We start from the raw sequence: 25,706 nt of genomic DNA, 5'->3' as shown, positions 1-25,706 counted from the left end.
CCAAGTGCATTAGGACTTATAGTATAGGGCTTACTAAGCCTGAGGACTTCTTTTATTTTTCCCTTCATTGCATATCTACTAGGGATGAGTGGATTCCACTTTTTTTCGATTCCGATTCCAATTTTGATTCATTCAAATCAATTACCGATTCCGGTTTCATCGATTCTTATTCATACAAACAGGTGAGATATTGGTTGATATGCCAATAGCATTGCTGTCATTAAAATTAAAGAATTCAGTGGAGTAAAATAACAAAGACAATTAAGTGGCCCAAAAATTATACTTTTAAAAATAGCAAATTATTATTGCAGTAATATTTCCTCAGCTTTAATAATATAGTAAACATTTAAACTGTTTCAGGCACAAATATATAACTAAATAACGTACAGTGGAAAATGGCTCGGGTGTGTGGCGGTATTTTTCCCCAGGCTTCACTCTTTAAGCTTAACAAGTCTACTTTCAAAAGATTTATCTTCCTGGAATCGATGGAATCGGAATCGTCTTCAGCCGATCTATTCTCGATTCCGATTGCGTGTCCGAGAATCGGTGGAATCGACAATTGACTCATCCCTAATATCTACCATATAATGTAGCTTATCCTCTGAGTCCTTTTCTGGCGTATGAAGCTCCACTGTTACCTATATTTTCCTCTTCTTTGGGAAATCTCATCGTTTCTCATAATATCCGTCCATTTGATATTCAGCACTCACCGCCAGAACTAGTTATCGAAAGCTTCGATTCTTTTCTTATGAGCTTATCCCATGATGTATATTTTTCCCGAATACAATCGCCTTGCTTTTCTAGTGATTAAATTTAATTTTTTGCATTCCTGTAACAGTTCTTCAGATGTGCAATGTGAGTTTAGCATATCTTCTTGGCATTCTGATGCGATATATAAGTAGCAAAACGAGGCATGTTGATTTCATTTCCGATCACCGTGATTCCTTGAGAAAGAAGAGCGACTTTCGGCTTATGCGAATACAGCCAAAATTGAAATTTAATAATCCCAAATGAAATTATTCCACCCTTTCGTATTTTCGTAGTCCTTGAGGACTGCTGATTGGCTGATTGATAGCGCTGTATGACTTGAAACGGCCGGTTTTGCATGCATATTGTCAATTTCGATTAAACATTCGAGTTCCACCAAACTAAGTAATCAAGAAAAATAAGGATCTTAATTTGAATGAAGTCTATTTTATTATTTTTTCTAATATTTTCCATTTTCCATGTTATTATTCAATGTTGTCGACAGTTTTTTTTGGCTACTGCACTGCAACCTTGAGCGCTCTGCTCGAATTTACTCTGGGGCAGTTGAATTGAAGGCACATAATTGTAGCGCGGGGATGAGAGAAATGGCTGGCCTAACTCGTCGAAGGAACGCCCATTTACAGCTCCGCAACACGTGAGGACTTCGCGATCTACGATGCAGAGCCCACTACACTCTAGCGAGTCTCGTAGCGGGGGTCGGAGGCGACGGAGGGAGGAGAGGTTCACGTCGGGGCGGACGGATTTGGAACATAATAGCCGGCAGGTCCCGCTGATCGCAGCGCTCCTCGCGTGGCGCAAGGCAGACGGCCGAACTACTTCAGTCCTGCGGCTGGCGGGAGACTCGACAGTCTTGCCGGTGGCTCAGCTGTTCGTCTGCCGCTGACCGAGCTGGTGGTGGCCGACTCGTTCGTCGCAGTGCCGGCTCTTGCTTACGACCGCGAGGGAAGGCGGCGCGGCGTGCGGAGATAACAGTCGGTTTGTTTTGTCAGTCGGCAAGGCTTCGCTGCCTGGTTCGACGACGACTGCGGTCACTCATGAGGGTGGTGTCGTCTGATTAAAACGTCTTATCTCCGTGATTGAAGTAGAAACGGGAGAGATGTACGGTGTCGGAAGGGTCTACGAGACGTGACATCCGTCCGTGACAGTTACATCTACGTGTCTTTTGAAACAAGAAAGAGTGTGTTATCATCGGTGACAGCGAGTTGGGATAAGGATATGTTTTTTTGAAAGTATATTTTCCTTGTTGGATCGAGTGGATATTTTAGGGGGACTGGAGGAGTGAAGCCTGGAGAATAAAAGTTTTATTAAATTTTAATTTTACGTGTGTTGATTGCGTGTGGTGTGTTTTAATAGGAGCACTTCGTTTTTCATTGGCGAGGGATGACCCAGTAGGACTTTCCCCTCTGGCTCATTTACCCATTCGCCCGATTCCATATAGTCCCCTGTTACTGATTGCCCACTTCCTCCCCGTATCCTCCCCCTATTCTATTTTCCCGCACACGCCCCATTCCCCTCAATTGTTTTTTTTACCATTTGTCTACGATTCCCCACCCCCACTCATACATATCCCCCCTCAACTTCGTGTGACTCCTGTGTCCTCCCCTAAGGTCGCCAGTCGCGGAGGTTTGTCGACAAGGTGACTAGGCCAGTCAACTCACAGAGCGTGTTGTGTTTAATCCTCCCGGACTGGCCGCATGTTTTTGTGGTGTGTGAGTCGCTGTTATAGTTTCTTCTCAACGAATGGATCTTGACATCCATCGCGTAACGTTTGTGTCCGCTTCTTTCGAGCTACGCGAAGGGTAGAAGAGATGTATCAAGTCTTGCCCTAAGGTTTGTGAGTGAGAGCAGAGCTAGGTGTCGTTGTTCACGCCGATCCCCGTCGGGAGTTTATGCGAGTTCATCGGGGGGGAAGTGCGCGGAACTGCCTTGGGAGCAGTCGGTGAGCTTTCCGTGTCGCCGTCTTGGAATCGAAGGAATTTCCTTCGCGGTTTTGACGGATCGTCGGACACGAAGAGCGGCACTTGTGCCTCAGGTTCATCCTCCTCGATTTCGCCCTCGTCTGTGGTGTAACATGTTGCATCTTGTGGCTTAGCGTCCCGCGATATTCCTGAGAGCGCTTGCCAGCACTTGGCCGCCTTCGACGGGGAGAGCCCCTCTTCCTGCCATCGGCTGTTTCTGCTGAGGTGAGTGGACTACCGATCGCTGTGGTGGTGTTACTTTCTCGTCTACGATTGATCCTTCCTTTGGCTTTAGTCTCGCTCTTTTCTGTAGCCGTATTTCTGCATACCTTTCTTGCCAATTTCGAAAATGTTTAAATCAATTCAAGATTTTTCAACCAGATTCCATACCCATATTAAAATGGAGACTCTTGCGGACTACGTCTCATTGTTAGTAATATTGCGTTTTCCCTGTGATTTCTTCGTCAATGAAAATTTGAGGGTATGAACTTCATGGATTCTGTATGAAGGCCATAAATTTCAGGCAGTTTTACGAAGACTGCTGATGGAATCGGGAGCTTATTCTCGTTGTCACCGTCCAATCTATTCAGAGAAACGCGAAGAATCGATTTTTAAGAAAGCATGTGGATAGGGTATAAGTTTTCAGCGTGATGAAATTTCGATCGCTTTATACTCATGTCAGATCGTGTCGTGTTATGATTTTTTTCGAGTTGAGGGTTTTGAATTGGTCTTGATAATTTTTAAATTAATGCTCATTCTGAGGCCTTGACTTTATCGTTTGTATTGGTGAAAATTGATTTTGGGATTTTGGAATTAATTTTTTGATGCTTACTTAGCAAAATCGATAGTGCTGTTTTGAAACTCCATTTGTGCGATTTTTGTGTCTATCTATGTCCTCTTGTCAATGCCTTCACGAACCAGAGAGTTAATATTACGGTATATAATAAAAGCGATATCTATTTCATCCTGCGTAATGTTAGAGACGATATCAATGGAGGTTTGTCTCACCGCTATTGATTAAATTAGTTAGACATTCCGAAAGCACAACTTTCAGGAAAAACATAACGTTCGTTAGCGTGTGAAGATGTTGGTAATGCATATTATATATGATACACCTACATGCATTAATCAAATATTTTCACGGGGATTTCAATTCAGTGACATGGTAATTTTATTAGCGCGGCCGCTTTGTTACTTAAGGGGATATTAAACCAGGTCCATTATTCTCATTCAATTGTTTAAATTTTGAGGAATTCTTCGATACTTAATTATTTAAGTATTTTCTATATAAAATATCAATGATGAGTAATTTCAGGGCCGAATTACTCTATTCTTCCAAAAATCGGAATAACTTATTATAATATGAAGTCTTTGGATTTTATGCCAAGCGGAGAAAATAAACCTTCATAAAGTGGTGTGGGAACCGTGAAACTTGCAGAAACAAGTTTATTTTACTTTATTTTCGATTATAGAGTGGTATTTCTCCTATAAGTATATTTTAGATGACATCGGTTGTAGTTAGTGCCATGGATCATAATTCCACGCCTCAATTTTAGCGTAAGTTACCTCCGAGATAAGTAGTATGATCGGACCCGTTAGTGTCCCAGTGGTCCATGTTGCTAACATTATTTTAGCGTGGTTCTTTTATCTCTTCCAAGGTATTGATTATTTACGCATTGTTTTTATTACGGCATACAAAGGTACACTTTACCATAATTACATCAGTTTAGACGGATATTCGCTTATTACTGCTCATCTTGATTGCCCTGGATGTGAAATGGAAATCCTGAACAATTTTTGCTGATATTCTTATGTTAATTTTTTACTAAAATGGTGCTTTTAATGCGGTAGGGTGGCTCCATAGACTCAAGTTAACAGTGAACATTGACGGACGATCACGGCATTTTTTTCCCGTTCGGACGCCGCGGGCTGGAATCATCTGTGATCGCGCTCCAGCTAATCTCCATTGCCAGTAACCAGGGCGAAATATAATGCAATATTAACATTTTTTATACTCTGTGGAATTAATTTCAGGTAGGTATTTTTCGGGTAGAGCATAGCCCGTGTAACCAATCAATACATTTCGGTAAAATACATTCGTGGATCATCGATGATACCTACTTTAATAACATTATGTTATTTTGAGCAAATTAAACTTCGAATACCCATCTTGTGAACTAATGTCTCTTTGTACTGAAATGATTAAATTTAATTATTTACACCGTTAAACCTGATGCCCGTGCAACAGACGTAAACGGTTTAGAATGTTTAACCGATAAATAGAAATCGCATATACTTCATTTTCCATTGTTATAGATTTTATTGAAACGTTTGTAATCCAATAGTGAATTTATTTAAAATTTTCTTCGGAATTCACCGTCTGAGAAATTTTGATCAATATCTTGAAATTTTACATGAAAGAATAATTTACATCGTATTATTCAACATCCTGTTTGACTCCTGAATCAGCACATAGCCTGCTGCATTTCACTTTCTCTGTTGCCTTTCGGAGCCATTACTTCCCCGTAAGTGTAATTTCTAGGTAATTTTTATAAAATCTAATCCCATAATTTATAGTTATTTATCATTTTTAAGATACATCCCAATCTTGCGTGGTAAAAACTGTATTGAATGGCTATTGGATAATTTCCATTTGCAAATAAAAATATGTGACTTGCCTTGAATAAAAATTTAATTTACATGCCAGCGTAGTAATTTTTACATTGCAATATGTTGCGATATGCTTCATGGACGGTACTATGTGCTGTAATGAAATTTTATCCATTGTACTTGCCTTGTTCTGCTCTGTCAAAAGGAATTAAAATCTAAGTACATCATTGATCATGGAAATATCTTACACCCTAAGAATTGGGTACAGTTCTATTAAGACAATTGAAAAACATATTTAGGTATAATGTTTTTTTTTAGTGAAGAATATGGTATTCCTCGCGCTTGTAGGACAAACATAAAACGAGTTTTTGTCGTCAAATCCTTGGCAGTGAATATTTTTTCTCATTGAAGTTGCTTCATTGATCTTTTTAACTTATAGTACGACGATAAATAGCGTATTATTAAAGAGGTTTATTTTCCAGGTGACTTGGCATTCATTATTCTAATGCGGATCAACAGTATGCTTCAGTTTTTGATATGACAGGAAGCCACTGCCTGAGGTCCACATCAAACTCATCTGGCGACAGAAAGTCAAGCGTGAACCCGTTGAAATTGGAAACATTTCTGCCGTTAAACGTTATTGAATTCCTAAAACTCCTCTCCCTTGAAACCAGTGGCTTGGAAGGGCACTCATTTCAACGGAGGAGGGAAAAATATTTTTTCGTCCTGTGTATATTACACCCCTTTTCACGTTAAACCATCAAACGCAGTTGACTGCCTCATCCAATATGCGTCAAAGAGAGCGCGATTCTTTTTTTTTTTTAACTGCCACCTGGGGCCAAGGAGAGATCTCTACCTATCTAGCTTCAAAAGATTAATCTAGTGTGAATTATTAAAAAAAATATTCAAACTGTTAACTGCCGAGAGGGCGAGGTGGTGATGGGGTATGATCAGATTTTTCGTCGCATTAACACGCGTGATGAAAATTCAGCGTTCGCGCTTCGCGTAATGAGTTATTACGAAGTTATATGGACTCCCCGGGGATGGCTTTAATTAGTAAACTTTGTGAGATTTGACTTTCAGGTCGGTTAATTGAGAAAGTTGAAGCGGTAAGGCGCGAGCGGTGTGTTTGCCTTCGCACGTATCGTGAGGTGCACGCAAAGGCTGTGCACGGAACACTAATTTATAGGTCTTGCGTCTTATGCGGGGTCTGGCAGTATCTTGGTCACTTAGTCGCCGCCTTCCGACAATCGCTAATCAAATCGGAAATTTCAATTACTTGTCTGCCTTCATGAGACTGATCTCGGAAGGCTTAAGATTTCGGTGCTAGTAATTTCAGCGGTGTGTTTATCAAAAATTTGCATCGATTTCGTTCCCGGCTAACGTTAGTAACGTGCGTGAGTGGTACGATAGCGGGTATTTTAGCGCTTAAATTCTTCAAGTGGGTTTTAATTGATTAAGAGACATAGTTGTGTCACATGTTCAATAATTATATCCATAAGGGTTGAAAATAGAAAAAAAAATTCACTCAATAAATCGTTTAAAGAGAAGTAATAGACAAAAAGTACGCTCATTACGCCATTAACAGTGGTTTGGTTGCCTTGGCAACCATTCCCAAAATGAAGATTAAAGCGTCGAAATATATTTTTCAATTGAACGATTTGCTTTCGCATTTGTCAAGTGGATTATTATGTTATCTTCCTTGAACCCATTTCTGTAAGTTTCCGTTATTCTATGTTTTGAAATGTATCTTGAGCTCCGTTCAAATGCACTGCTCCGTATGAGTGCCCTTAGCAGAAAAATTAAATGATGCCGCTCAATCAGCAATATCCTTCACCTTCACATAAGGAATGAATATAGGATCTATGACGGCAGTTGCTGTTTGAAATTAACCAAAAATGTAAAAAACAAAACTACTTGCATGTGCCGATATATTTTCTGTAATCTTTTATGAATCGTCATGAAATTTTTACTCATTCATTATTATAGCTTATTTTATTATACTGCTTCACAGAAATGACATAAGCACACTCATTTGTTAATTTTCCTATGTGGCACGTTATTTAAATGTACATCTTGCAATACAAATCGGAAAAATATAAAAATTGAAGTAAGTAATTACATACTTTCAATGCTAGTTAGATAATTTATTTATTTTTTATGGAGGGATTGCCATTGCTCATTGCTATAAAAAATTAATTTAGTTATTTTCGTCTTGCGTTTGTTTTAAATATTTTTACTTCATTTTTTGCTGTGCGTGATAGTAATATAATAAATATATATGTATATGTATGTGATATAATTGCGAGATATTGATATGATTAGTGGATAGAGAGTTGGGTTTCTGACTGAAGAGCCCCAGTTCCAAATCCAGATGAAGCCTATGATAAGTTCTGCAAAAATGCTATTTATTCGAGGTTACCAAAGGAGAACTTCTTCTGTATTTTCAATAAGTGAAATTCGCACATACTTGAATGCGGCCTTGTTTGCAGTGAGCTTAACCACACCCTTAATGCTCTAAACTCTTAATATCTCATCAATCCTTCGGATGGCTGCACTGAGTGATTTGTGGTGAATCATTAGCTATCACGTCATCTCCTTATATTATCCATTATTGATGTAGCGATAACCATTATGCTCATAATATTGGATCATGTATTTTTAACGTTTACTTTTTCAGATAAATGCGAAGACAAAAGCGGCTACCTTGTTAATATATTGATGAGTATGTTTCCGTATTTAAGAAAACTTCTAAGCCCTGATAGTGTAGTTAATTTCACTCCAAAACGTTGGAAAATGATATTTTTGATTAACTAACACAGACCTGTACTCGATATGTTTAATTTGACTTTACTTCTCATTGTATTTGTTATGAAAAGCTAACTTTCACGTGTACGTAGTGAAAATATTTTTCGAGTGAAAGGGTGCTGTAGTTACGCTTGAAAGCACGGTGTAGATCACCCCCAGCCTTTTCTCTCATCGTATTCCGGTATGTGTCTGTTCTGACTGTTGAGTAGGAATCGGAGACAGAATATAGGTCAAAAAAACAGATGAGCGGAGCGTGGTCGTGCCTTTGCAATCGGCGCGCTGACGAGTGAGGGACACCCGTTCGATAAGCCGGATGATTCATTCCCAGCTGTGGAGGCCGAGGGGTTTTTCTGCCGGCCCCCGCGCACGCTTGGTACTGATCAACTGTCCGCATTCGATCCGCAGAGAAATACTTTGTGGCTCCTGATTAGAATTACACTGCTGCACTGGCTTGATTTTCTGGGAACGGCCGCGCGGTCCGCCTCCACTCCCCAATGCCGCACGCACTGCGTGCATCGCATTCATCGGAAGCGAGAAATTCGCGACTAATTCCAGAGATTCCGCTCTGTCGCAGGGACTAGTCTCGGATTGTCGTCGGAGGTAATCGGATGCCCTCGACCACCTGGTTGATTTCTGCGTCGCTGATCTGCTCTGTGATCAAGTGCCAAGCTTCCTTAGTGAACAGGACTCCAAATAATCTTGTAGGTAACTCTAGCGAACATAAATTCCGATGGGTTGTCGAAGGGCTTGGAAGTGTGTGCTTAGGTCGAAGAAAAAGTTCGAATAAGTGATAATTTTGATGTATTGAACGAGGGAGCTCTGAAAAAAAAATTTACGGCTAGGGTTTTTTTTCTTTTTCGTGACGCAGAGATTGGCGGTATGTTTGTCGCTCATGTCGTGAGATGCATCTTTTCTTCCTGTCTTTTCGAACTCATTTTACCGCAAGCCAGTACCATAACTTGATTTCTCTTTGAGAGCCGAAAGGCCTGTCGTAGGAGTTTTCTTTGGACCTCTGAATACCCATAAAGCGTCTTCTCTTCCAAAGCTAGCAATTGCTATGATTAAAAGATCCATTTGTCCCTTAAGGAGGAAAAAAACTTATATTTAGTGGAAGCATATTTCATTAACTAATGCTATTAATATCTGGTTTAGGGCAACGATTAAGCCGAATTTATTTGAATTTTTTTCCTGCTGACATTTAGAAACTAATGAATAAAATGCTCTTAAAAAATTATTCTAAAGTTTTCAATTTTGATATGTATTATTCACATGTCACACGAAATTATTACGATGCATTTTCGTCATTGACAGTGATTTATATAAATAGTGCCGACTATTTCTTCATCGATGTATTCGTGTGACGCATGCGGGAGCCACCTCATTTTATCAAGTTTTACGTTATGGGAAATGTAGTAGTATCGGACATCAGCAGCTGTCCAAAATCATTCAATGCCGTACCGTTTTGTGCCGTCGATGGAGGAAATAAGAAGGGGATGAAGTGTAAGAACATGTTGCCTTTTTTGCCTCCCACGCACCGCCCTCCCGAACGACATGTTCGCGGTGAAGAGCGAGACCTGCCGAATGGCACTACCAGCCCTTCATGGAACGTCTCTCTCCCACGGTTTATCCTCGCGAGTTTCCGTAACCCGAGCCGCCCGAAGGCGCGGAGGACGGCCCGAGTCTTTGTGGCCTCCTGCGTGCAAGCCGCTTCCTCCTCCGGCCTCACTCTCCCTTTCATCTCACTCAGACATCCACACGTCCCCGCATTCATTCGTCCCATCATTACAACTTTCCAACTCTCGCCCACCATCGCTTTTTTTTCACAGTTGCTTAACTTTTGGGGTTAAAACGCGAGATTTTATCTCTTCATTTCACGTGCTCCCGTGGTATGCTGCATTTCATGGCAATATTATTTCGTAACAACGGCGAAAATTACATTTTCCCCCAAAGTTGTAACTTTATTCCACTAAAAAAATAAACTGAGTGAATTTGAAGCTTTATTTTTGATACAGAAACGTTCATTACATATTCTCTAAATTTTAATGAATTTTATATTACTGTGATACATTTTTGTTAATAGTATTGTTTATTTTCATAGTTGCTATTCTTTTGGGGTTTTTACACCATTTTCTCTCTTTATTTTCATGTTTCTCAAGCATTTTCTATTTTATTATTAGATTTAGGTTATTTCTAGATTTATTATCCCTATAATCTGGGTCACGTAAACTATACGTAGCTGAAACCACAAGGCAGGGTGCTTCTCCAAGAAATTTTATTTAATCACAAAGCGAATCAGGTTTTTAAGCCGAATCATCAAAACTATGCGTCTGCCTGGAATTCATTATGGAACAAGAAAATTGTCCAGCACAGCTATATTTACAAGAGTGATAAACTTATTTAGAAAATGGAGAATCTATAGATTTGTCGGACAGAAAATCTAAAAAAATCTGTACTTGCTTTTGAGTTCTTTGACTATCTGTCTTAAATTACTCACTAATTGAAGATGTATCATGTAGTATTTTACCATAGCATATACCTAGATCTGATTTTATGATGAGATCTATTATGGCATATTTATATGTATTAGATTTATGCTCACCTAAAGTCATAATAACCCTAGGAGATACTCAGATGCTACTCAATTATGGATCGGATGCGTTATTAATAATGCAGCTTAATGGAAAGTCTTTATGGTATCAGCTCATGGAGCCATCAATTAAAATTTCATCTATAAGAACTGCGAGTACCTATTTCATGTTTTACCGTGATTCCGTTGGAAAGGAGAAAAGTGGGAGAAGAGCGAATATTTTCTGTTCAGACTGATTGTGCGCTTCATAAAGTGAAAGTTGTGGTCCCTGCCAGCTATTTCTCTTCGGCTTAATGGCCCTATTATAATTTCAATTACTTTCACCAAATTAAAAAAAAACAGTAAATATTTCTTATTTTTATAACTGACGCACTTAATAACGACCCACTGGAAAATTATTTGGGGCGGATATTAAATGCATTCTCTCAGATTGTAGCAAAGATATTTCTTTTATTATGCCCTATTATTTGAATTTTTGTTTGTCGGAGGAAATTTTTAAAGAGTTACTATTGATATCATTCTCATTTCCAAATTTTTGTTTTCCATAAGCATGGTAGAAATAACGGATTTAAATACAGCACGGGGATTTGTATAAAAAGGGCTTTAAGGGTAGAGCTAAGACCTCAGTCGAACTCTCTCGAAATGGCAAAATTTAAATTCATATTGGGGTAGTTACTTTTGCTGTTATCTACTCGATTTTTTTCTGTTACTCAATTAGTTTGATATAATTAATTAGGATTAAGAAAGCGATTGATAATCGACTTTTATTATCAAAATGTAGGCATAAATAATTATGGAGTCATGGATTTCGAAATTTTATGGAACTCCTTTATGATGTGTTGGAAAGAAAAATCCTGCTCTTCTTAGCTACCTTAAGTTACTAACTATTGCAATAAATCTATGTTGTGTAGAACAGCAGTTTTTTTTCTTTTCTTCGCAACATTATTATTTTTGCAAGGTAGGCGGTAAATGAAAAAATGGTCATAAGCGTATTGCTGAATTCCATATTGATCCTCAGAGCCTTAGTGATGTTTTACTCACTGTCTTGAGTACTTATAATCTTGAGTACTGATATCATGGAATGCGGATTATGCATAACCAGTTAAAATTTGGTCCCTTAACTTTATTAGAATTTTATTGGTCCTTCTATGATACACTTCATCTTTTATTGCAACTTTTGTCCTCAATTGAAATTGAGTCTTCATGGAGCCAGTGGCGGATCTATGGTTGGGGGGGGGGGGGAATAGCCTCCCTTGGGTATCCAATGTACACTAGATAGAATGGTAATTTTTTTCCGACCCCCACTACTGCTGGAATTTTAACCCTCACTTAGCCCCCCTATCCTGGATCCGCCACCGCATGGAGCTAATGTTATTTTTCCTTACCTCCTTCGTTTATGTTACCTCAAATTTGTTGTTACATTTTCTTCTCTCCAACCATTTTTCACGCAAAAAAGCATCCTAAGAGCCCATCCGCATTATTTTACCGTTTATGCTCCATATTTCACCGTTTATAAATATTATGAAAACCTCCACTTAGAATATTAGCAATTGAAATACCCTCTTTAAAATGGTATCATTTTTGTGTTCCTTTAAAAAAATGGCATAATATAAGAATTTGAAAAAACCATTTTATCGTCATATATCGCTTTATTTTAGCGTCATATGCAGAAGCTTGTGGAAAATGCAGCGACACTGCTATGTACCGGAACCTTTTTAGACATTACCTGCCATTCTGTTCGCCTGATGTCTACATTTACATCTAAATACATCTACATCTTGATATCCGTGTAACTTCACAATTTACAGTGTTTAGATGCGAACAACTTCTTCGGTTCTCAGTCGCCCAAAGGTTAAGAGTAGATTGAGCATCTGGCTTAAACAACTCGATATGGAAAAAAGGTAACTTCATTTTTTATTAGCCATCGTCGGAAGCCGCTGTATAAAGTGCTCCTTCTGCCGAGCTTCTGGATCCATTTCAGTCAAAATTCTTCAGAAGGGATCATCGTTTTACTTTGTGCGTTGTTTTCCCTCTTTGCACCTCTCGTCAACCCCGTTGTTTTGTTATCTTTATCTCTTCTTACTGTTGGTTAACTTTCGTGAGTGGTAACATATTTGAAGGGTCAGCTAAAAGGATGGTAAGGGATTTAGTTGAACTCTATTGCCTTATCAGGAATGGAAGCGAGAGTCGCTAATTTCTTTTCTATACTCGAGATAGCAACCGCCAATTATAACCAGATGAAACTCCTTGCTCTCCAATCCCTCATTTCTTTACCCTTACCAAACTCTTATGCCCCTTCCATGCAGTCTCTCTCCCGCAGCATCTTTCATGTTGCCCCTCCGTGCATTCTTGCGTGTACAACCTTATCTCACATGCCCTCGACCCCTTCTCCGACCTCCCCACCCCCCAGCTCTTCCTTTCATTCCTTCAAGCACTCAATAAAGATTTGATGGCGGTCGTAGTGAGTATTTTTTTTTTATTTTCAGAGGGATGAGTTTAGAGTGGCTGAGAGGGGAGAGAGTGGGGTGGGGTGACGTTTGCGGGTGGGGAGATATGAGTGTCGGTAGGCAGACTGGAATCAGAGAAACATGAGGGAGTGTGGGGGAGGATGGGAACAACATACGGAGCTGGCACTCATCCTTTCCACATATCTCTCAGAGTGTGTTGTCATTTTTTTAATCCCACTACAATGTGTGGGCGGCATAAATATGCAGGTAGCATGCATAACATGCGTACTCAGGAAGATTCCAAGTAGCGTGACTCCTGCATATGCGGTCTTGTTACCTTCTAGCTTTTGCTCAGTTGCGAGATGGGGAAAATATGCTTTTTTCTCTCTCTCTCTCTCCCACGTGCCGCCATAATGTTTTCCATTTGCGTGTTTTACAGCCGTCTTTTGTAGTTCAGGAGCATGCGGCTCTTCTCAAAATTCATCATGACGTAAATGCCAAACCATATTAAATAGGCGCTGCTCGAGAAGGTGGGGACTTTAGTTTACTGCCTCCGAATGAGGACGAGATATAGGTACTATACTACTCTGCCTCTCTCTCGGCCTTCTTGCCTCCGATTTGCCCCTCCATATATTTCCCTCCGCTTGTTACCCGCATAATCTGTACCGACTCCGCAAAAGTGAGCTTTTGCGTGGACACGGTATCTTGATTTTTTTATCGTATGTTTTCGTGCCCGTTCCTCGTTGAAACCACTTCCTTTTCTATGTTTCTTCTCTCCACCCACCCACATAAGCGCTTGCTTCCGTGCATATGAGGTGTGTGTTCCATACTGCCCAGTTCGCCGCATAAATATTTCTCCACCGCCTCACCCTCGCGTCTCCAACCGGTCACCGTTAGTACCCACGTCTTTGCAGAGCACTTGTGTTGTAGGCGTGTGCACCTGAATAGATATGTATATATATATATACATACGTATATATATATCTTGCACGTCCGTCCATCCCATCGACTTTTTCATCTCCCAACAACTCGCTCCTGCTCTTTTTGCATATTTCAACGCCTTCCGACTCTCATTTACTCGTTCTGCCTTCTCTTGCTCGTGAATGCATTCCTGAAACATAAACCGCATCGTTTTTTCTTCCCTCAATGCCTCTCCCCTCCTCTTTTTTCCCTTCCATCACCTTTTCTTCCGTGCCATCACTCCCCGACATCGCAAATCTTTTACCCTCAGCCAACACGAAACACACACACACACACATACTCTGGCAGTGTACTCCTGCATGCATCGTAAGTCGCAGGGATCTTGCGTTAACGTTAGCACCGACGAGGGAAAGAGAATGACGGTAGTTGTATGGACTCCACAAACGAGCTTTAAGGGTGCGATAACCTTACGCGTTTTTGCGTCCACATGTGCTTCTCTCTCATCTCTGGCCCATTTCCCACTTAGGGGACTTCTTGTTGATTTAATCAAATAATAGGGCTCAGAATATATATGCATGAAATGAGATCTGGATAAAGGTTATCTCCGCAAGAGGAAAATAAGGACGGAGGACACCGGTTCCTCGTAATGGTGTAGACACTATTGGTGAATTTTTGAAGGTACTTGCACAAGACCAGGTACCAAATACCAAAAGTGAGCGTATTTATGATTATATGGGGTTAACTGCCAAGCAACACTTCTAAAAGTATAGAGAATTCATCGGTATGCGGTTCATACATAAGTGTTCTTGTGTACCATAGTATACGTCCTTAGTGAACGAGGCCGTAGCCAGAAAATATTTTCGGGGGGGGGTTATGGAATAGTAGACAAACATAAAATTATTTTTATAAGATAAATAAAATAGCGTATACGGTTAAATATATACCTATATTTATTATAAACCCTAAAAAGAAAACATAAATATAATGTTATAAAATTGAATTTAGCCTTCTAGCTTTTTTTTGCAGCGACCAAATGAATTAACTCCTCGGTGTCGATGTCAATTCTCCGGTCACTCAGGAGGCTCATAAGTCACTCTCTACTATACCCAGCACTATTATTTCGCACACTGCACTACAACTACACACACTGCACCTACAAATTCGTATAGATAGTTATTGACTTAAGTCGCATTGGATTACTAGATGTCCCTGCGCCGCTATATAATATCGTCGTGTGAGCACCAAGCGAGCATAAAGTATCTATTTAATTCGTACCAATCCCCCTTGATCCCCCCCTGGCTACGGCCTTGTTGATGAAGTTTTATTTGCTTTTCAAAAATATGAAAATATTTTGACTGAATTACCTATGCTCTCATTAAATTTCAAATCCATGCAACATGAATTTCTTTACGTCTCACTATTCCGTTTTGGGCGTAAGTACTATAACGGCTTTAGAGTATAAAGAGAGTTATGAATACTCAGGTACCTATTTAAAATTATATATATCGTGAGCATACTAATACCCTGGGGGTATTTATATTAAGGCAATTGGGTAATTTACATCATCATCGTACGCTGGATGCTTTGCTAGCTGCGTTTTGGTGTAAAAATACCATGTGTTGTTTTCAAATGGCGTGTGTATTTTTCTTGCGCGAGAGTCTACACACGGGCGGCGCGGGTACTGGGGATATGAGTGTTTGCGGGAGTTGATGAAGATGTTAGATAAGGCCGTTGTCGTCGAACGCTCACTCCCAGTTTACATAGACACCGCAGCAGCCGGTTGCATCGCTACGCACTTTTTCACGTTCCCATTTCATCTCCTCGAGTCGCAAGGTTATCTATCTTTGCCTTTTTTTCTCGACAATTTTGATAGGCGCGAGGGGTAAACATGGAGTAAACTGTGGCTTAGATCATTCTCCTGGATGCAAATCGAGGCACGTCTCCGTGATGCGTCTCCCCTATAAATGCGTGAGCGCCTCCTATGGATATATAAAGGTGATTTACGAGTTTCGGTAATAGATGTATGCGTAATAACACGTAGGCTACTGAAATAAATCAACTTGAAGCGAGGAAATAAAAACTAAACCAATTATGCTGTGAATCTTTCAATATTAACCTTTTTCTACTCCATGTGGGAGGGTTATGAAGGTCTTTTAATTTGCATTATTGATTTTGCAGGTAATGCTGTGGTATTGGTTATTCCTTACGCCATAAATAAGATTCAATATGGTTCTTCAGTTGAAAAGTGGGCATAAGCCTCATACCGTGTACTCCAATCAAGCAATGTTCTCTATTCGCCATTCATGCGCCAAGTTAATAATGCTAATCCTGCTATGTCCTGCTTTTTTCCTACACTTCTTACCGGTACAAATTGAGCTCCTAAAATTTTTCGATAAAAGAGGCGTTTGCTTAATTTTCTCGGGAAAATGGCAATGACGATGTGCAACTTCACGTTAACAGTTGAAAAGAAAACGCTGTCCCTTTCACCATTCAATTCGAATTTGATATTTCTGCCCTATCTTAGTCATTGCTTAGAACTTCGCTATAATTCCACGAAAACTAAAGCATCTTTTTATCGTTTTATATTTTTGTGAAGGACATTTGGAAATCCAATAATCTTGAGTACTGATTTTTAATTATGAGTCGTGATAAGGAAATCATCATTGGTCCCTTTAGTAGCTACGAGGGCTATTCAAAAAATAAGAAAGTTTTGGAATAAATACAACTAAGTGCGGAAGAAAATTTTCATTAAATACACCTGAAAGAGCTAGTAAAATAATACTCTAATACATTATTTTTACATAGTTCTAATTTTCTCCCATCTTTTACTTCAGCACCATTGAAAACTCTGAATACTTCTGAACAATTTTTATCCTAGGTTAACTGCATCATTAGTATTCTCGTTATCTTCCATGCATGTGACTTTCATGGAAGTGTGCAAAAATTAGCTTTTTTAATACCCTAGGCGAGCTCTCCCTCTAGCTTCTAAGTAGACTCTAGGAAGCAATAATATTAAAATCCAGGTGCTCCCCCCGAAGTCACGCGTAGTTGCCATTTGGACATTTGTTTAAATCATTATTGCGAAAAAATACAATTCTTTACTTTTATTCCTGAGGCAGATACTTAAAATGTCACCGTGACCTACATTCCGCCCGCCGATTCAATCGCAGAGCGTGGAATGTCGAGTTCCATGAAAAAAGTTACGAGCCTCGGTGAGCGTTACCTGAAGTCTCTCCTTTCATGCCATCAAACATGCTCGTGCGTAGTATAGAGGGAATTCCCAAGTAATTACCAACCACATCTTTTGTGCAATAAAAAAATACAAAGTAGTCAAGATTCGAAAGAGTCGAATTCCTGGGAAGCACATAGTTATAATTTAATTAACATTCGTTCCATTTATTTACGTTGAAAGCGATGTGAGGTAAATGTGAGTGAAAGAACAAGTAAAATATGTTTATTGCATATTTAGGGCTAGTTATAGTTGTTATAAACACACTTAACTTGCTCTGAATTGCATTCCTTGTGTACAAATTCATTTGGATAACTAGAAGCGGTTGTAAGTTCAAATCTGGCGCTTAAGTTCACTCTTTCGTCTTAACCTTTACGGCGGGGGATAAAGTAATTTTAGATTTTTAATTTCTGATCATTAAACCTCTCGTCCCCTCAATTCCCAACCCTCTCGATACGGGCAATCTTTTCCTCGCGTATAAGGAACAGGATCCAGCGTTCATTGAGCAATCGACTGGACCATTACCTACCCTCCTCCGCCGATGGCATTAATGACGCTCCACTTCCAACCCTCTTTTCCACCGCTGTGACCTCCCTCCCTCGTATTAGATTGCCTCCTTCCGAATTTAACTCCGCCCTCATCATCCCATCGCCCCCGTAACCTCTCATCTGCCATCTCTTGAGCTTTCCCTCCCTTCCTCCCACCTTGCATCGCCTCTATAAATAATGTCGTCTCTCTCCGTCTCAGCCGTTTACCAAGAGTCAAAACCACCTCCCTCCCTTCCCTCCCTCCCCTAACTACTTCTTTTATTTCAAACCCTTCTCTCATCCCCTTTCTCTGTCGTTCATTTTCATCCATGACTTCGCGATGCCTTGGAGACCTTGCTGTCAACGACTTCCATCCTCTTCCTCACCCACGCATCGTCTTCGATTTGTTCATTTCATGAAATCTCTCGCTCTAATGCTTTTTTTGACCTCCATTCCATTTATCTCCGCCCAAAAGGGCCAAATTTTTCAAATGCAATTACCAAACTTATTATATTATATTATATTATATTATATTAGATAAAATTAGTTGCATAGTATCATACACGATGAACGATCTTCCCACTCCCCTATATATTTATAGTATATCATTATGATGGCATAAATATATTAACTTGATAATTTTTATTAGGATAAATTAACTATTAAAAACGTTTATTCTATCATTGCTGCATTGGAAAACGAGAGCCCTTATTTTTGTATCAAACTTTGTAATCCGTCACTCTTGACTAAAATTTTATGGATTTAGGCTTCAACCCATGTAAGTCCAGCATATTTTTATTTAAATGAACTTTATGTTGTTTTACGAAATTTAATAAAATTTAGACACATCATACATTTACCCACAGGTTGTTACATGTTGACGAAACGCGTCCAGTTATGCATTTTTTTCATTGGGTGATTAAATTATGGGCCAGTCACATTAAACAACAGTTTTTCAATCAGCCTATAATTTGTAATTCGGAACGGAATTCTCTACACCGATATGATTTTTTTGTAAATTTTGCACTTTCAGAGTTTGTATTACCTCTATTTTTCTCTCGAGAATTGTAAGGTATCAGTATAATCAAATATGAATTTATGATTTTCATTCATCATGTTATTAATTTTGGCATGCAAATTTTACTCGCGATTGCCATTTGCTGCACCTCAATAAGTGAAAAAGGTTCTCAGAAAATTATATCCTTCCATCTCTATTCTTCGAAAACTATCTCATCTACTTTTCATATTCTTTGCAGGGTTTATGTACCCTCTGGGTTTCCTATGGTAGGAGGAATTATAACTCAAAGCTGTAGCTTTTTGGCGAAGGCTTACACTGAACATAAGGTTTTTAGTCGTTTTATCAACTTGGGAGATAAGTAATAGAATTGGTGTAGAGAAAGGGTATAAGACAGAACGGCAGGAGGCTGTCCAAATATGAAGATTGGCGATAGCAATGATGCGAATGGTGAGGTGTGAGGGTTTGTAGATTTCGACGTGGTTTCGCGATCGCCAATCGATATTGACTCAAATGGCGAAGAAATTTGGGAGTTCTCCTTCATTGCATCCAAATCAGATACGATCCCTGGTCCCATCTTTCTACTGTCCTCGAAGATACTAATGAAACATTAACCCTTGTAATATAGGTCTGAAAATGATATGCAAAATTGCATTTTGTTGTAACCATCATGATTAAGAGCCCGGAAGGCGTCGTAAGAAATATATGGAGACGTTGGTAAACAATTTTGCATATCATTCACAGTCCCATACTCCAAGACATATTCATTTATAATTAATTGAGATTAGGAAAAAAATCGATTTATCGAAGATAATAATGTTAGAAATTGGCTTTTTGTTTCCAATTTACGTTTTCAAAACGGTTTATTTAATCAATGCAGTACTTTCATCCGTGTTTTTGCGTGTTTTTTTTTTCAATCCCTTAAACTGCGGAATAAAAGAACATTAACCATCACCTCAATTCAACTTTCCTAGCCTTACTCTCTATCACTTCTTTGCTTCATGCATTTACCCTCTCGGAAAAAGGACTTAAGAATATTAATTTGAATTGCATTAGTACGCACACTAGTTTACGCAAATGAATGAACTCAGTCAATAATCGTTAGAAAAATGGATGATTCGGAAATGTATGGGAAAGTTTTGTAAGTTAAATACTATCGACTAAGATATTGTTCAAAATATATCTTTTAATTATAGCCTAATGATGAATGGTAGGGAATTTCAAAGAGACTAAGAAATTACCAATGACAGCTACAGACAGAGGGGTTGTTAGTTGTGGTAGGTACACTGCGTCCAATTGCGTAATATGTAGCAGTCTTGCATGAGAAAATGGGAAAAACCAGGATGGCCTTTATTTCTGCTTTCGCGGTTTTTCGTTTTTAACCCTTACTCCGAGCATTCTATGACTTGCGTGTTCAAGCACTACATTCTCTTCGACTTTTTCCTTCTCGGCTCAATTCATTGTTTCCTCTCTGTTGTCGTTATTTTTAAGGGTAGTCCTCTTTTTATATCATCCGATTCATCAGGATAAGTAGCTTCTCCTGCCGTCAACTGCTTCGTTTTAAGCGTTTTTATTCTCTTTATTTACTTGCCTTCTCTTTCGGAGCATTTCAAGAGGAGAAGGTCAGTTTATGCGTTGGCTCGGAGATAGTGAAGATGTGTATTGAAGTATCAAAGGATGCAGCGGAAGATGAATCTTAATTTTTTATTACTCACTGATCCTCGTTCAATTTTCCGGTGCATCCACGACTGACCTCGGATACATATATACGGTTATAGTTTATGGTGTACGCTTCATACCGTGTCCCTATTTTTAGTTTTTTTTTAGAATAGCAATAGCTAACTAAACGGGGTTTTGGTCTAAAATAATTTATAGGTGTGATCAAGTGACCTCGCCCCGATAGCGGATTTTCATCGCAGCGTCAGCAAGAGGTAGGCGGTTGTTACCTGCGTACTTTTTTAAGCCTTGATTTATTACTATATTTTTAATTCTCAGATTTATATTCAGGAAAATCCGGCGACTATAAATATTCAAATGCAGATTTCATTTTGCTACCTTATGGCAACATTCTTTTTGGTGAGGATTACTGTAAATCAGCAAATTAAATGGAAATGAGATCATAACCAATCTTTATCAAATGAGATGCTTAAGAAGATGAAACTTTACTCGAAAAATAGCGAGTTTCTTATTAATTGTATGATTTATATTTAAATAAAAACTTCAAATGATTGCCTTGGTAACACATAATTTCACAAATCTACGTAGATACGATCACATTGTACTGAAATGGTCAGGTCTATAATATTCGTGTAACACTTCTCCCTCTGTCGTTAAATGAAATATATGAGTATTTTTTTCCGACACTTGAGGTGAAATTCATTCAATTACATTTTGGAAAAAAAATTAGGCCATCAACGAAAAGCGCCCTAATTTATATTCGGATTAGACATTTTTTTATAATCGATAAATCTTTTTTATTGTAATCGGGCAATCATTTATGGGTCTTTCACTTCCTCGCCTTAACTGGCAAATAATATCCCGAAATATATGTTTTTCACTCCGCCCCCATTTCTTTTTCCATTTCGTTACCCCTTAGTGTTACCCCTCGATACCTCCGCCTCTTTTTTTCCCCTCATCTCCATTTCATATTCCGATCTGCCCTTTTACTTAATAGCTTGGGTGAGGATTTTCGAAGGGTCACCTCTTCCCTTTTTGGTGGGGAAAAAATATTATAAGTGAATTCCCCACGCGCATCCCCGTCTTCTTCCGAAAATGAATTCGTTTGGTGGGCGCTTCTATTGGGAGGATCGGGAAGCGTTCGTTGGTCGAGCCGGTGAAGCGAGGAGGGTATTTTTTTATGCGGAGAAATTCGTTATTTCAACCGCCAAAAATTTTATCGGTAACTTATGGAAATCCTTTCGCAAGGGTTCTTATTCTAATTTACGGAGGCAATTAAGAGATAGAATCCTTCCCTCACACCCCTTTCCCATCGACGGTTCCCTCCCTCCTCCTCTCTCACATTCCTTTTATCTCACTTTCCCCCTCTTTTTCTCTTTCTAAAATTTTCCGTCAGATGGTGGTATCATCGCACCCCAAAGCCATCTTAGTAGGTGGCCGTTTCTTTTAATAATTAGCGTGAGCGCTCAAGCCGGAAAATAGTGAATCAAATGTCAGTGGGTGTTTCCCTGATCTTCGCTAAATATTTTTGCTATACTTTTGGATCAGAAACTTAACGGGTGGTGATGTGGTAAATAATAAAATTAAACACCGACGCAGAATGTGTTAAGTCAAATAAAAGCACTGTGATCGAGAATGCGATTATAATACTGTTATAGATATTAATTATCTTGAAATCGTTCATTGAAGTATCCTATTTTTACAACAGATTTTGACCAAAAGGTATAGTTAATTTTTATCATAGTATTTAACCGTAGTGTAATAAAGTTTAGGTTTTAAGAGTGAATATTCTCTAAATCTACGAAATAAGTAATTCACACCCAATGAAATGGTGGAATTCTCTCCAAAGGAAGTGTAGCGGGGTAGTTACATATCAACTGTGCCATTTTTAAATTGGAGGTAAGTGTTCAATTCGTGGCCCTCAAGCAGCATGGGTAATTTCAAGGGATCAAATAGTTGAAAATGCATCGCAACACTTGAAGAAGGCCAAATCCCGGCACTGTAACTCTGGCAATGACTTCACGTTTTAGGGTGTACTTCCTGTATATGAAGCTGATGGATGTATAATATTACATTTAAGCTGTAATTTTTAGTCCGCACATCTGTGTGTACGAGATTGTTCACAGTTAAACAGCCGATCTTATCGAAAGGAATTCTATTATTTTTGGATTTTTTTCAAGAGATGACTTTGCAGTCACCCAGCTAATATATACTCGAGGCTCTAGCAAACGTAGGTCGTCCAGGAATTAAGTCATACATTTTTTCTTATTCACATCTCGCTATTTTATCCTCATTATCGTTATAGTTTTGTGCAAAACCTAATTAATAGGAACTTATTAATCTAGAACACCACATTTAATGGGAATAGATTCTCATTATAAATCGCTTTACTTATTAATTTACTTTAAATGGATATTTGAGTTTTAATTGAGGAGAGCTGATTATTTAATCCCAGGTAAGTGATGTTGCAATTTTAATTTACGAAAATTTCTATGTTTTACTTTCCTATTATTTAATGACGAACAAATAATATTAGCTTGTTGAAAATTTTAATCCGGCATTGTTTTAGTCGTAGCATCATCGTGAACGGTATCCTATCATTAAACGATTGTTTTAATGGTGATTGCGTCTTCTACTCTTCTTTCAGGTTTCTCAAAATCAACGCTGTTGTTATTTTAAATGTCTTTAACACCACCCACTTTAGTTTTTTTTAATTTCTTTTAGCAGCAGCCTTTTATCATTCAGTAGAAAAATGAGAGAAAAAAAACTTAGCCTAAAAGAACTATTAAAGGAATGGAAATACTTCGAAAAGGCTGATCGAGTAGTCCAAAGCGTTGAAATGGACATTTATGTTGATTATCTGAGAGCGAGAAGTTTAGAAATGTGCCTCTCTTGAATTGGAAGTGCGATATTATTTTCGTTCGCCGCTCTTAAGGGTGGTTCGCTCGAGGTCAACGAATTCAGAACTGGGTCGATGAAGGTTCCTCGAGAAGAGTTTGCGAAGTCATTCTGTTTTAATTTTTTTTTCATTTTTAGAGAAAACGGATTTTAGCAGTCTGGCCCTTTAAAATAATATAAAATTTGAGCATTTAGGCGCAATATTCCCATATAGATACTCCCGTGTTTAGTATGAGGTGCCTAAAATATGCAAATGAAGAGTGCTTTGAAGGGAATCGCTGATATAACTGAAATGTTTCACAGCACCATCTTTAATACCCCATTAGGAAACTTCTCTAATGCTTTCTGTTCCATCTGTTGGCATGAACCTTTTTGGATACAATCGGAACATTTGCTGAAAAATCGATAGTCCTTGATCCCCAGCAGCTGAATATTATCCATCCATTCTCGGAGTGACGTTTCAACCTAAGTGGTACTCGGAATGAAACGTATCTGAATGTTTAAGAGGCAGGAGCGGTAAATAAAACTCTGATACTCTTCGTGAAATCCGCCAGAGCTAAAATTTTCTTTGCTATGCATTTGGAGTTTCTTTGGTAAATTTCATCACTTAGATGTCCAACGTTTAACACTTGGGAATGAATAAATTGTTCAAGAAATCAAGTGATTGCAAATTGTAGCTTACGATAAGATTTTCAATATTAATTGATTGAATAACTATCGATTTTCATTCAAAATTATTTTTCATTTAAACTTTTGGATGCTTGGATTGTAATGGGAAGTTTACATGAAAGATAGTTCAACAATCCAGATAACAAGGTTTGGCAAGGGAAAATCTTACGACCAGATCCCATTCATTTTCTATTTAATATTAGTTCAATATATTCAGTTCGCAATCTGAAAGTTACTTTTTATGTGCCCATCTTGCGCAGCTTAATTGTTAGCATTCTAAAAGATAGGAAAAATTACAAATTTTCCTGTTCTTAACAGCTAAGAGTATGTTTGCAGTGTACCATTATTAGTAGTGGACGGTGATTAGTTGAACAATAGGATACCTCAAGCGTTATTTGTATCGTTTAAGTTTTTCATTTTTGGAATGACAGGGCACAGAACGGCATGAGTGTTAAATGGCGTCAGATGTATTAATTAATTAAGAGTTTTCTTGGAATCTAATAAAAGAATTCCTTGAAGTAAAGGATATGTACATTTGGAGCAAGAAAGCTGATAGTGGCCATCAACCAACAGTTCTATCTGTACTTATTCTAAAACTGTATTTATTCCTTTCCTCATTTCTTTAATACAGCCCATTATTATGTATAAAAAATATCAAAATAGGCCATTGAAGCGTAAGTTGAAAATAAGACTTAATGGAGCTCCAGAATTAGCCGAAAAAGGATACAAAACTTCTTTCACTATTGGTTTAACGAACCGTTTAATAATAATTATCCACTCAGGGGGGAAGTATTTATCCATCGGACATCACTGGAACTCAGCACTGGCCTCACAAATGGACTTAAATCAACACCTAATACACCCTCAAGAGGTGTTAACGGACCATGCTGAATCAGGTGCCTTTTTACCTTCGACCATACCCGCAGGCAACAGCCACTTATCATTTGTATGGTCCTAAAAACATGCCATTACGGCGTGAAGTATCCAGCAAAGCATTTATATTAAGGTTATTGGCTAATGTACCGTCACCGGAATGTCTGGGTGGCGTTTTCAACTCGGATATTCCATCATCTCGAAATCAAATTAGCAAATATAAGTTTTTATTTCTGACATTTTTAACGCGCCAGAGTTCTGTTATTCTTCTGGAATGAACGGTACTCTTTTTTCCCTTTCTCCTTTCACATTTGCTATTTTTTCAACCTATTTGTTCAGTCATCTGGAAGACTTTGCGGTAATTACCCAGGAATGTCTTTTTAATTACTCAGGCAATTTATTTTCACAGATGCCTATCGATGTTTTTCTGGTCCGATGGTTCATACATATTTCATGAATATTGAAATAATAATACTTTTTTGAAACTTTGGAGATATCTCGGATTGAATATATTCTCTGAGACTGCTTTTCAATTGGCTCTCAAATTTTATTTGCTAATTAGTGAAGACCAAATTCCCCCTCCGTTATAAGCCTACAAGTCGAAAATAGTTGCTCACACGTTAAGTCTCACTGTATCGTTCCACTCATGTTTTCATTCAAGCAAGGGCGTACCCAGAATCAAAACTATGGGGTGGTTGGAAGCAAGCAGAAAAGGTTAA

The 25,706-nt window shown here is 38.6% G+C and overlaps 1 protein-coding gene across 3 annotated transcripts in view; it reads left to right on the top strand.

Moving 5' to 3' along the window:
* The first annotated feature begins 1,589 nt into the window (after positions 1 to 1,589).
* The window catches only part of LOC124159493 (discoidin domain-containing receptor 2-like), a 655,398-nt gene continuing 631,281 nt past the window's right edge, over positions 1,590 to 25,706 (top strand). For all 3 annotated transcript variants that reach the window (XM_046535354.1, XM_046535345.1, XM_046535336.1), the window contains exon 1: positions 1,590 to 2,951. The gene's annotated coding sequence lies outside the window, so the exon portion shown is untranslated. The remainder of the gene's footprint in view (positions 2,952 to 25,706) is intronic.

Source organism: Ischnura elegans, chromosome 1, assembly GCF_921293095.1.
Source record: "Ischnura elegans chromosome 1, ioIscEleg1.1, whole genome shotgun sequence".
NCBI classification, from domain to species: domain Eukaryota; kingdom Metazoa; phylum Arthropoda; class Insecta; order Odonata; family Coenagrionidae; genus Ischnura; species Ischnura elegans.
This window is presented reverse-complemented; position numbering and strand designations above follow the sequence as displayed.